The sequence below is a fragment of the Rhinolophus sinicus genome, linkage group LG04 (assembly GCF_036562045.2).
Source record: "Rhinolophus sinicus isolate RSC01 linkage group LG04, ASM3656204v1, whole genome shotgun sequence".
Classification (NCBI taxonomy): Eukaryota; Metazoa; Chordata; class Mammalia; order Chiroptera; family Rhinolophidae; genus Rhinolophus; species Rhinolophus sinicus.
Genome location: NC_133754.1, coordinates 91033985 through 91043308, shown reverse-complemented (window position 1 = coordinate 91043308; position 9324 = coordinate 91033985). Strand labels below are relative to the sequence as shown.

The window sequence follows — 9324 nt, the reverse complement described above, 5'->3', positions numbered from 1 at the left end:
CTTCCTGGCATGCAGACATAGGTGGTTGCAATATCTGAGTCTCTACTGTTTGTTTGCCACGCCCTGGTGATTCAAGACTCCACCCAGCCCAACTTTGAAGCATACCCAAGCCCCTTCCAGTGTTTTTTTTCCTACAAACTGCCTGCCTTAGCTCAAGCTGCAGACTTTCCTAGGGTCTCTCAAAGGTTCGCAGAACCCAGACAAGCAGCATCTGGCTTGAGCATGTCCTGTACCTCTGACTGAGCAGTCCTAAGCCAGCACTAGCAGCAGCCAGCCTCGGTTCGTGGCTTGGCCTCTTAAGGCACATCCAAGCACAACACGGGCAGCAGCCATCTGCAGATTTCTTTGTGGCTCCTGCCAGGTGGCCCCGGGTGGAGCACAGGCTGTGGCTGAACTTGACCTATAGGGGATCCCCTCCAAGGTGGTCCTGGGTGTCACACAAGGTCTTTGGTCCCGCTCCCCACATAATAACGCAGGATATGGTGAGGCCAAAAAGGAACACCAATGGAGCCGTGGATAGGGGGTTCATACCACTGTAGTCTCGCTGGTGACTGGGTTGGAGATAGAGGAAGTAGGATCAACACAATCCACAATTCACCGTCTGCTTCTCTGCCAACCAATCAACCAACCCCATTTGCTAGCTGCAATCTGCACTTGCTAGCTTAGCCATGGCAGTTATATTAGTTTCTAAAGGCTAACTGGTTACAGCTGATGGCCAACTACTACCTGAGCCAGCACCTTTCCACATGAGGTCAAAAGCCTGGAAACTGCTCTCTGGGACTCTGTCCCCACATGGGGCTGACACCCCCAGTGGCCAGCTTCAAAACAAGCTGGAACATCACCCAGCTGCCTCCAAGTACAACACACCCAAGGTGCAGATTGGCAGGCACCAGAGTCCTGCTGAGACAGATCCTGCTCTGTAGGGTCAACCCCTACACAACAACTTTTCCACTGTAGTCAAGGCCAGTCCTCACAACCACTGGGCCCAAGAGTCAGTCCCTCCCATTGATGTGGAATTCAACCAAAACTCAACTACAAGAGGAGGGCACACACAATCCACACAAGGGACACACTTGGAGTGCATGGCCCAGGTGACCAGAAAGACTGCACTACTGAGCCCCATAGCACACCTACTACATAAGGCCACTCTACTAAGACCAGAAGACATAGCAGCCCTACCTAATACATAGAAACAAACACAGGGAGGCAGCTAAAATGGGGAGACAAGAAACAAGTCTCAAATAAAAGAACAGAACAAAGCTCCAGAAAAATAACTAAATAAAATGGAGACAAGCAATCTATCCGATGCAGAGTTCCAAACACTGGTTATAAGGATGCTTACTGATTTCAGGGAGAACTTTAACAAAGAGACGGGAAACATAAAAATGGAGATAGAAAACATGAAAAAGAACCAGTCAGAAATAAAGAATACAATAACAGAAATGAAGAATATATTACAGGGAATCAACAGTAGATTAGATGAAGCAGAGGATTTAATCAGCAATATAGAAAATAAGTTAGCAGAAAACACCCAACCAGAACAGAAAAAAAAAAAAAAAAAAGGAATTAAAAAAACTAAGGAAAGTTTAAGGGGCCTTTTGGACAACTCAAGCATAACAACAATTGCATTATAGGGGTACCAGAAGGAAAAGAAAGCAAAGAATTGAAACCTATTTGAAGAAATAATGATAGAAAACTTCCCTAACGTGCTGAAGGAAATAGATATACAAACCCAGGAAGCTCAGAGAGTCCTAAACAAGATGAATCCAAAGAGACCAACACCAAGACAGATCGTAATTAAAATGCCGAAGGTTAAAGACAGAGAAAATTTTTAAAGCAGCGAGAAAAAAGCAGTTACTTACAAGGGGGCCTCCATAAGAACATGAGCTGATTTCCCAACAGAAACTTTGCAGGCCAAAAGGAATTGGTAGGAAATATTCAAAGTGATGACAAGAAAGGATCTACAACCAAGATTACTCTACACAGCAAAGCTATCATTTAGAATGGAAGGACAGATAAAGAGCTTCCCAGATAAGAAAAGTTAAAGGAGTTCATCATCACCAAACAAGTATCAAAGAATCTTAGAGGGACTGCTTTAAGATGGGTGGGGGTTAGGGATGGGTGAAATTTGGAAGGGATTAAGAAGTACAAATTTGTTTTTACACAGTAGTCATGGGGATGGATGTAGGGTACAGCATAAGGAATATAGTCAATAATATTGTAATAACTATGTATGATGCCAGATAGGTATTAGATCTATCAGGGTGGTATATGGAAATGGGTTTGGGGGCAGGGTGAAAAAGGTGAAGGTATTAAGAAATATAAATTGGTAGTTACAAAATAATGGGGATGTAAAGTATAGGGAATATAATCAATAATATAGTAAAAAACTATGTATAGTGCCAGGTAGTTAGGGGGATCACTTCCTAAATTATATAAATGTCTAACCACTGTGCTGTACACTTGAAACTAATATAAAAAAATATTGAAAGTCAACTCTAATTGAAAATTTTAAAAAGGTGGGAAAGATTAATAATATTGTGGTAGTGTTGGACAGTGTGAGATGGTTGCTGGACTTATCATGGTGATCACTTCTTTAGCATAGGGAATAAAACCAATAATATGATAATAACACTGCATAGAGTTAGGTGGGTACTGTTGAATAACTATGGTGTACACCTGAAACTTATATAATATTATATATTAGCTTAATTTTAATTAAAAATCTTTATAAAAAGTGAATCATATGCATAACAGGCCTCTTTACAAAGGCCATATTATTATATATAAAGTCATCATATTATATTACTATTATTCCTTGGGGACTGGCACTACATTTTTTATGAATGCCAGCTGCTTCCTTATAAACTTCCCATTATTAAATAGTAATGTTCTCTGCTGCAACATGAAAACATGACAATTTTAATATTTTTATGTGTTTATAAGCCTAGAGACTTTTTGAAAATTAGGCAGGATGTGGTTTCTAGGAAATAAGCAGAGTACCAACCAAAAACCCTCATAAAGATTGGCACATTTTCCCAAAATGCAAGCTGAGACATAAATAGGGCAGTCCTATAAAGGATGATGAGTTTATCTATAGCACACAAGAGTTGGATCTTTAGTTTTGGTATAATCATTCAATCAGTGGCTTCTTGAGTCTTCCCAGCTGTATTCATTTGAGTTTTAGAGATAGCAATGAAGTCAAGAGACTAGCTTTCTCCTCATTATTAATGGAAACCATGGTGCCCAGTCTTCTGAAGCAGCAGGACTCGTCAAGGACTCTGCATCCCATAATTAAACACAATATATAATGAATCTGGAGAAAGTGACAGCTGGGAAGGATTTTTCAGCTTGCCTTAGAGAAATATAAGCCTTTCTTAAATTGCTTATAAAAAGTTACTATGTCCAGCCCAAATCGTATGCTAATGAAAGAGAAAACAGTGTGTAGACACAAAGACTGAGAGTGAGTGAAAAAGAGGGTAAGAGAAAGATTCTATGTATAGAATACCTACTATGTTCCATGCATAGTGCAGGTACATTATGATTAATCTTCCTCAAAATAATCCTGCAAATTTGCTATTATTGTATTTAGTTTACAGATAAATAAATTAAGTCACAGAGTTAGTACTAGATAAGAGTCTGACACCAAAATTTGACCAATTTCTACTACAACTTGCCACCTTCCTAGAATTATTACTTTACACCCTTACTAGTCCAAGAGCCTCCCTGCTCATCTATATTTATGTAGAATCTCCTTTCTCCATTTAATTTTTTTATATTATGACTAGATTTATTTTACTAAAATGCTGCTTTAATTATGTCTGGATTGAAACACTGAAATGGATGTCCAATTCCCAAAAGATAAAATAAAAGCTCCATATACTAACTTTCTACAATCTGAATTCAGGTACTATGCTAATTCTTTACTACTTCCTGGAAATGAAAATCATTCCTTCTTTGTCCCGATAATTCACATCTTAAAGAACCCACTCAAGCCCTCTTTTGAGAGATTCCACTCCCATAACCACTACTGTTTGGCCTCTGAATGACATGAACACATACTCATTTGTTTCTGAAATTAATGGAATCAGAAAAACACACTGGACAAATCCTGGGCATCTGGAATTCTATTTCCTAAAACACCTGGAAGTAGAGCTGAGAGACTGTGATTTGCCTTTTAAAAACTTGGACTATAAAATGATGTAAAGCTGGGAATGAGGACAGAGTTACTGTAAAAGAGAAGGTTCATGATCAGACAGGAAGAGAGAGAAGTCATTGATCTGAGAAAAGTAGGAATGGAAGGCCCTTTACAGAGAAAGAGGGAGAGAGGAAGAGACTACCTTATTGTGGCTTCTTAGGTTTTTACAATGTCTTCTTCTAGTCCCTCTAGTGCATACGATCACAATGGAGGCAATATTGCTTCCAAAGGAAGCAATATTAGATTTTGCAATGATTTTTGGCCCTTAGAGCTCAACACTACCTGACAAAAATCTCATTCCTTAGTATTCAATTTCATAGGCAGGAGGATGACTGGGAAAGAACATCTAAAAATGGCTTTTTAGGAGGGTGATAAAGAAAAAAAGAAGTTGAGAAACACTGCTGTAGCCCCACATTTTAATTAACAATAATTATTGAGCATTATGTACATGTCACATGCTATCCTAGGCAATGGGGATATAGCAAAGAATGAAACAATGAAAACCCTGCCCTGGTGGAACCATCATACTCCACAAGACATCCCAGTTTCTTTGAAATACATCTTTTTTTTTTCTTTAGCCAGTTAGGCTAGATACTGTCATTTGAAAGCAAAGACTCCTTGACTAAGGAAATGAATCATCCTTTCAGCCAAGCAGGAAAATGTTTAACCTGGTTTTACATGTAACTTTTTCTGACTCTGAAAATTATAGCTACACTTTATAGAACACTCACTACACTTAAATTTTTTTTAAGTGTACACTTTTATTTTTTTTTCTAGTTCGGTATACAACATTGATAACTATTCTCATTAAACAGTCCTTTGTAATTTTACTTTGTAATTTTACATGAGTGGCACCAAGTTACATGATTTATAAGGCTTGACACACTTTATTATGAGTTTTAAGTGTAGTGAATTACTTTCATTCTTTTCCAAAGTCATAAGATTACATATGACTTTTTTTCTATTTTAAAGGTGAGGAAATTGAAATTCAAGGAAACTAAACCCCACAGCTAGTGAATGAAAGAGCTAGAACTTTTCACTAGTACTGCCAGCTCCAAAACAATGCTTTTTCTACTGCAACAAGCTATTTTTCCCATGTCTCATCACTGCACACACACAAAGAAAAAATCTGAGTTGTTCCAACATCTTAGCTATTGTGAATAATGCTGCAGTAAACATGGGAGTGTAGATAAAGATACAGTGTATACATATAATAGAATATTATTCGGTTATGAGAAAGAAGGAAATCCTGCCAGTTTCAATAACATTGATGAATCTTGAAGGGCACTGTACTAAGTATAATAAGTCAGACAGAGAAAGACAATGATATTACTTATACATGGAAATAATTAAAAAGCCAAACCCATATAAACTTAGTAGAAGAGGGTTACCAGGGGGTAGGAGAATTGGGGGGATGTGTTTAAAGTTACAAACTTGCTACTAGAAGATCAATAAATCCTGGAGATGTAATGCACAGCATAGTGATTATAGACAACCATGCTGCATTATAAACCTCAAAGTTGCTAAGAAACTAGATCCTAACTGTTCTCACCACACAAAAAAATGATAACTATGCGATGTGATGGATAGGGTGTTAGCTAATGCTATGATGGTAATCATATTACAATATATAAATGTATCAAATCAACACATACACTCAAACTTACAAAATGTTATATGACAATTTTATCTCAATAAAAAACCTCAATTCCATTCCACCTATTTTTTTAAAAAAAGATATCTAGGTTTTCTCCTCCCCTATGAAGTTTTGAGAAGTCATCATATTTCTGTGAGTTTTAGTTATTTTTATCTATAAAAATCTCGGACATAATGTCAAAATATGGTAGGTGATTTCTTAATGTAAAATTATTACTAGTCATTCCTTATAATTCTGTGATGCTACTACACAATCCAAAGACAAGGGACCTCAGCAAGAGTGCTTCAATGTAACACCACTCACATGAATGTCACCTTGTAATTTAGGAATTTCTCCTTTAAAAAAGAGACCAACGTTGCTACTTCAATTGCTGAAGTTGATTATTAGTATATTTTATCTGATGTTCAATAGGTTTTTATGGTGTAGAGCATTGCTTTATAAGTATTGTATAGTTATGTATTTTTCATGAGATACTACTATAACTCATTTGCTTTGAGGCAATATTAAAATTTTTAACAATTATATTTTTGCTTTTGAATAAAAAAACAGAAAAGAGACAGGGAAGTGGATGACAGAGAAGAAAACATCTCTTTCTGTCTCTCTTCCATTTCTCATCTTTCCTTTTTTATTAATAAAAATACTAATTCTCATATTCACCCTGAATCTGTAAGGCATATTATTATTATGTCTTTATTTAATAATGAGAAAAATGAAACACAAAGATGTTGAGACAAGAGGTTACGCAGCTAATGTCCTAATTATCAGAGCCAAGATTCAACTGTGCGAACGAGTAGCTCTAAAGCCCATGCTCCTTTGTTACCAAAACACACCACCTCCTAGAAACCAATGAAAAAGCCACTCCTACAAAAGGGGGATTTTTCTGCTTTTGCTGAAACTTTATAACATCAATTGTCTATGAGATTTGAATTTGTGAAAATGAATTCTCTCCTATGCCTATATTTTCATTCCTTTTTCATTTCATTCAAGTCACAAGCAAAGCAACTTAAGGTACAGGCAAGAGAAACATTTACCTTTACATTGTTTCATGACAAAATTATATCTCTCAGGAAATGTATAATAGAGTGCAGAAATTGGATATGCTAAATGAGTTATTACTTGTGCTTAAGTACAAATGTAAGGTAAATTTTAAAGGAGGGAAAAAATGCTTTCACATTCATGTCCTTTTATGGCTCATCTTCCTCCAGAAGGGGGAAGTTTTGCCAATTCCAGACTCAGTCGGTCAGGCTCTGCAGTGGTCACAGCATGATGACTGCTCTGCCTTCCGTGCATCTTGTCCCGAAAGCAGATAGATATGTAACCAACAGTATAGAATATTGTCATAAACTTCAATCATTAATTAACTCTAATCCAGCTTCTGTCTAAAACTCATACGAGGCAACACACTGAAGCATGCGGCAATCCGTTTCTCTAGGGCATTATCTTTAAAGAGTGCTATATTCTTATGGAGTGCTGCTAAAATAAAAAGTCAGAGTCTCGAGTTCACCTTAATTCTACTGAATTCAAGTCTCTGGGAGTTGGGCCTGAGAATCTGTTCTTGTTTTTTTGCTTTGTTCTAGAAAACTTCCTTTATCTATTAGTAGTTGGAAAAATTAACTGTTACAGAAAAAGGTTTCGTCAGCTAGAGAGAAGAGAGAAACTGAGTGCCACCCACAAGAACTGCGGACTCCTCTGGGAGGGAACCTGGATACAGTGAGGAGAAAGCACTGTGAACTAGAGTCCAACCCTGTGGTCCAGGAGACCACAGGTTGTGTCATCTTCAAAAGTCTGAGTGCCTCAGGCATGAAACCAAATTCCTATTTACTTAGCCCAGCTCTGAGGATGGGCTACTGGGATATATGGAGCCGAAAACAGGTGCTATGCTGATTCTTTATGAGACAAACTGACAAAATGGGAATTTTAAAAATGAATTTTCCATGTGACTTTATTTTCAAATACACTTTCTTTTTTAAAAAAAACAATATACTTTCTGTGGGGATGACAAATATCAGAATTAAGAAATCCAGTTATACAAAAAAAATACTACATCTAGTCTGGGGTAGATATATTTATTTTGGGTAACCTACATTCAGTGGCACTAATTACACAGTAACTGGAAGGTCACTAATATAAAACTAGAGAACTGTAACTTTGCACAGCTGCATGGACTTGGGCGTTTTTTGCTGAGTGCATTTTGAAAACACTGGATGGCCACTCCAGAGCTATGCCAATGACATCTGTTACGGAGTCAAGTTCTGAAGTGGTGACTCACCAGAGGACCTTGCAGCTGGCAGATGATAGGCAAGACATGTTAGTTATGACGTAGTTACAGCCTAATTCACAAAAGTTACCGTTTCTCTTTCTAGAAAGAAGCAAGAAGAAATTCCTTGAATTGGTGCCTGGTGCATAAGGTGGACTGCAGCGGAGGGCTGTTAGAGCAGTGTTAGCAGGACCCGACGGGTCAGGTGGGTTGGACATCGCTAATAATCATGGCTGGCTTCTATTAAATACTGGTAGCAAGATGACTTTTTGTTTGTAATCTTAAGTAAATGATAGATAAATGAAAAAGGCCAGTAATCATACACTAAGATTAATAAAAAGCACTTCAAAATTAACTGATGAGGGCTCTGCTTGCAGCAGGGTTTCACAAGATGAGTCATCCAGATTCTTTCACCCCACATCTGGCTTGCAGAGCAGCTCTCTTGGCCATTTCTAAAACCTCCCTCATTCCATCGTGGTTTTGGGTGAGTCCATGTACCCAAAAGTGCCAATCCAGTTTGCCACATCTCTACCTTCTTTATGGGCTCCTGCTTCACTTTGGCTAGCCCCCACCTTGTGTACTCATCATCCAGAAGACCCTTCTTGTTCCCAACCAGGAGATGGGCAGAAATGCTTGCCTTCCAGACTCCAGTTTTCTGGGATGTTTTCCAAACTATCAGCGCTGGCAATGGAAAAACACATCACAGTAACATCAGTGTTCAAGTAGAAAGAGGCGTCAAGTAACCATAATCTTCCTGCCCAGCTGTGTCCCATATAGCCAACTCTACCTGTTTTTCATCCACTTCAGTGTCTGCCACATAGTTCTCAAATACCGTGGGCACATGCACAACCTCTGGGAACTCCAGCACAACCACCAGTTTCTTCCGGATGGCAGCCCTTGCTTACAAATCTGCAGCAAGATCCACGGCCTGTGTGGCAGAAGTTGTACAAAGTGCCTTGAACTTAACACACTCTGGTGATGGCTCCGAGCTCGGCGTCTCTGTGCCAAGGACGCATGTCCATGAAGCAGCAAGCTCGGAGCCTGTGACAGGTGGCTGAGGAGGCAACAGGGACTAACTAGAGGATCACCGATGACCGCCAGCAGCCAGTGGGGGGGCGCGAGCGAGCTTGAGCATCTGGTCTTAAACAAGCTGTCCAGGTCATTTTGATGCACATTCAGGTACTCCAAGGTCTCTAGTGTTTTCTTTTTACA

General features: G+C 38.7%; 1 pseudogene; it reads right to left on the bottom strand.

Moving 5' to 3' along the window:
• Nucleotides 1-8496: 8496 nt before the first annotated feature.
• On the bottom strand, nucleotides 8497-8905 carry LOC109449804 (transforming protein RhoA; annotated as a pseudogene).
• Nucleotides 8906-9324: the final 419 nt, after the last annotated feature.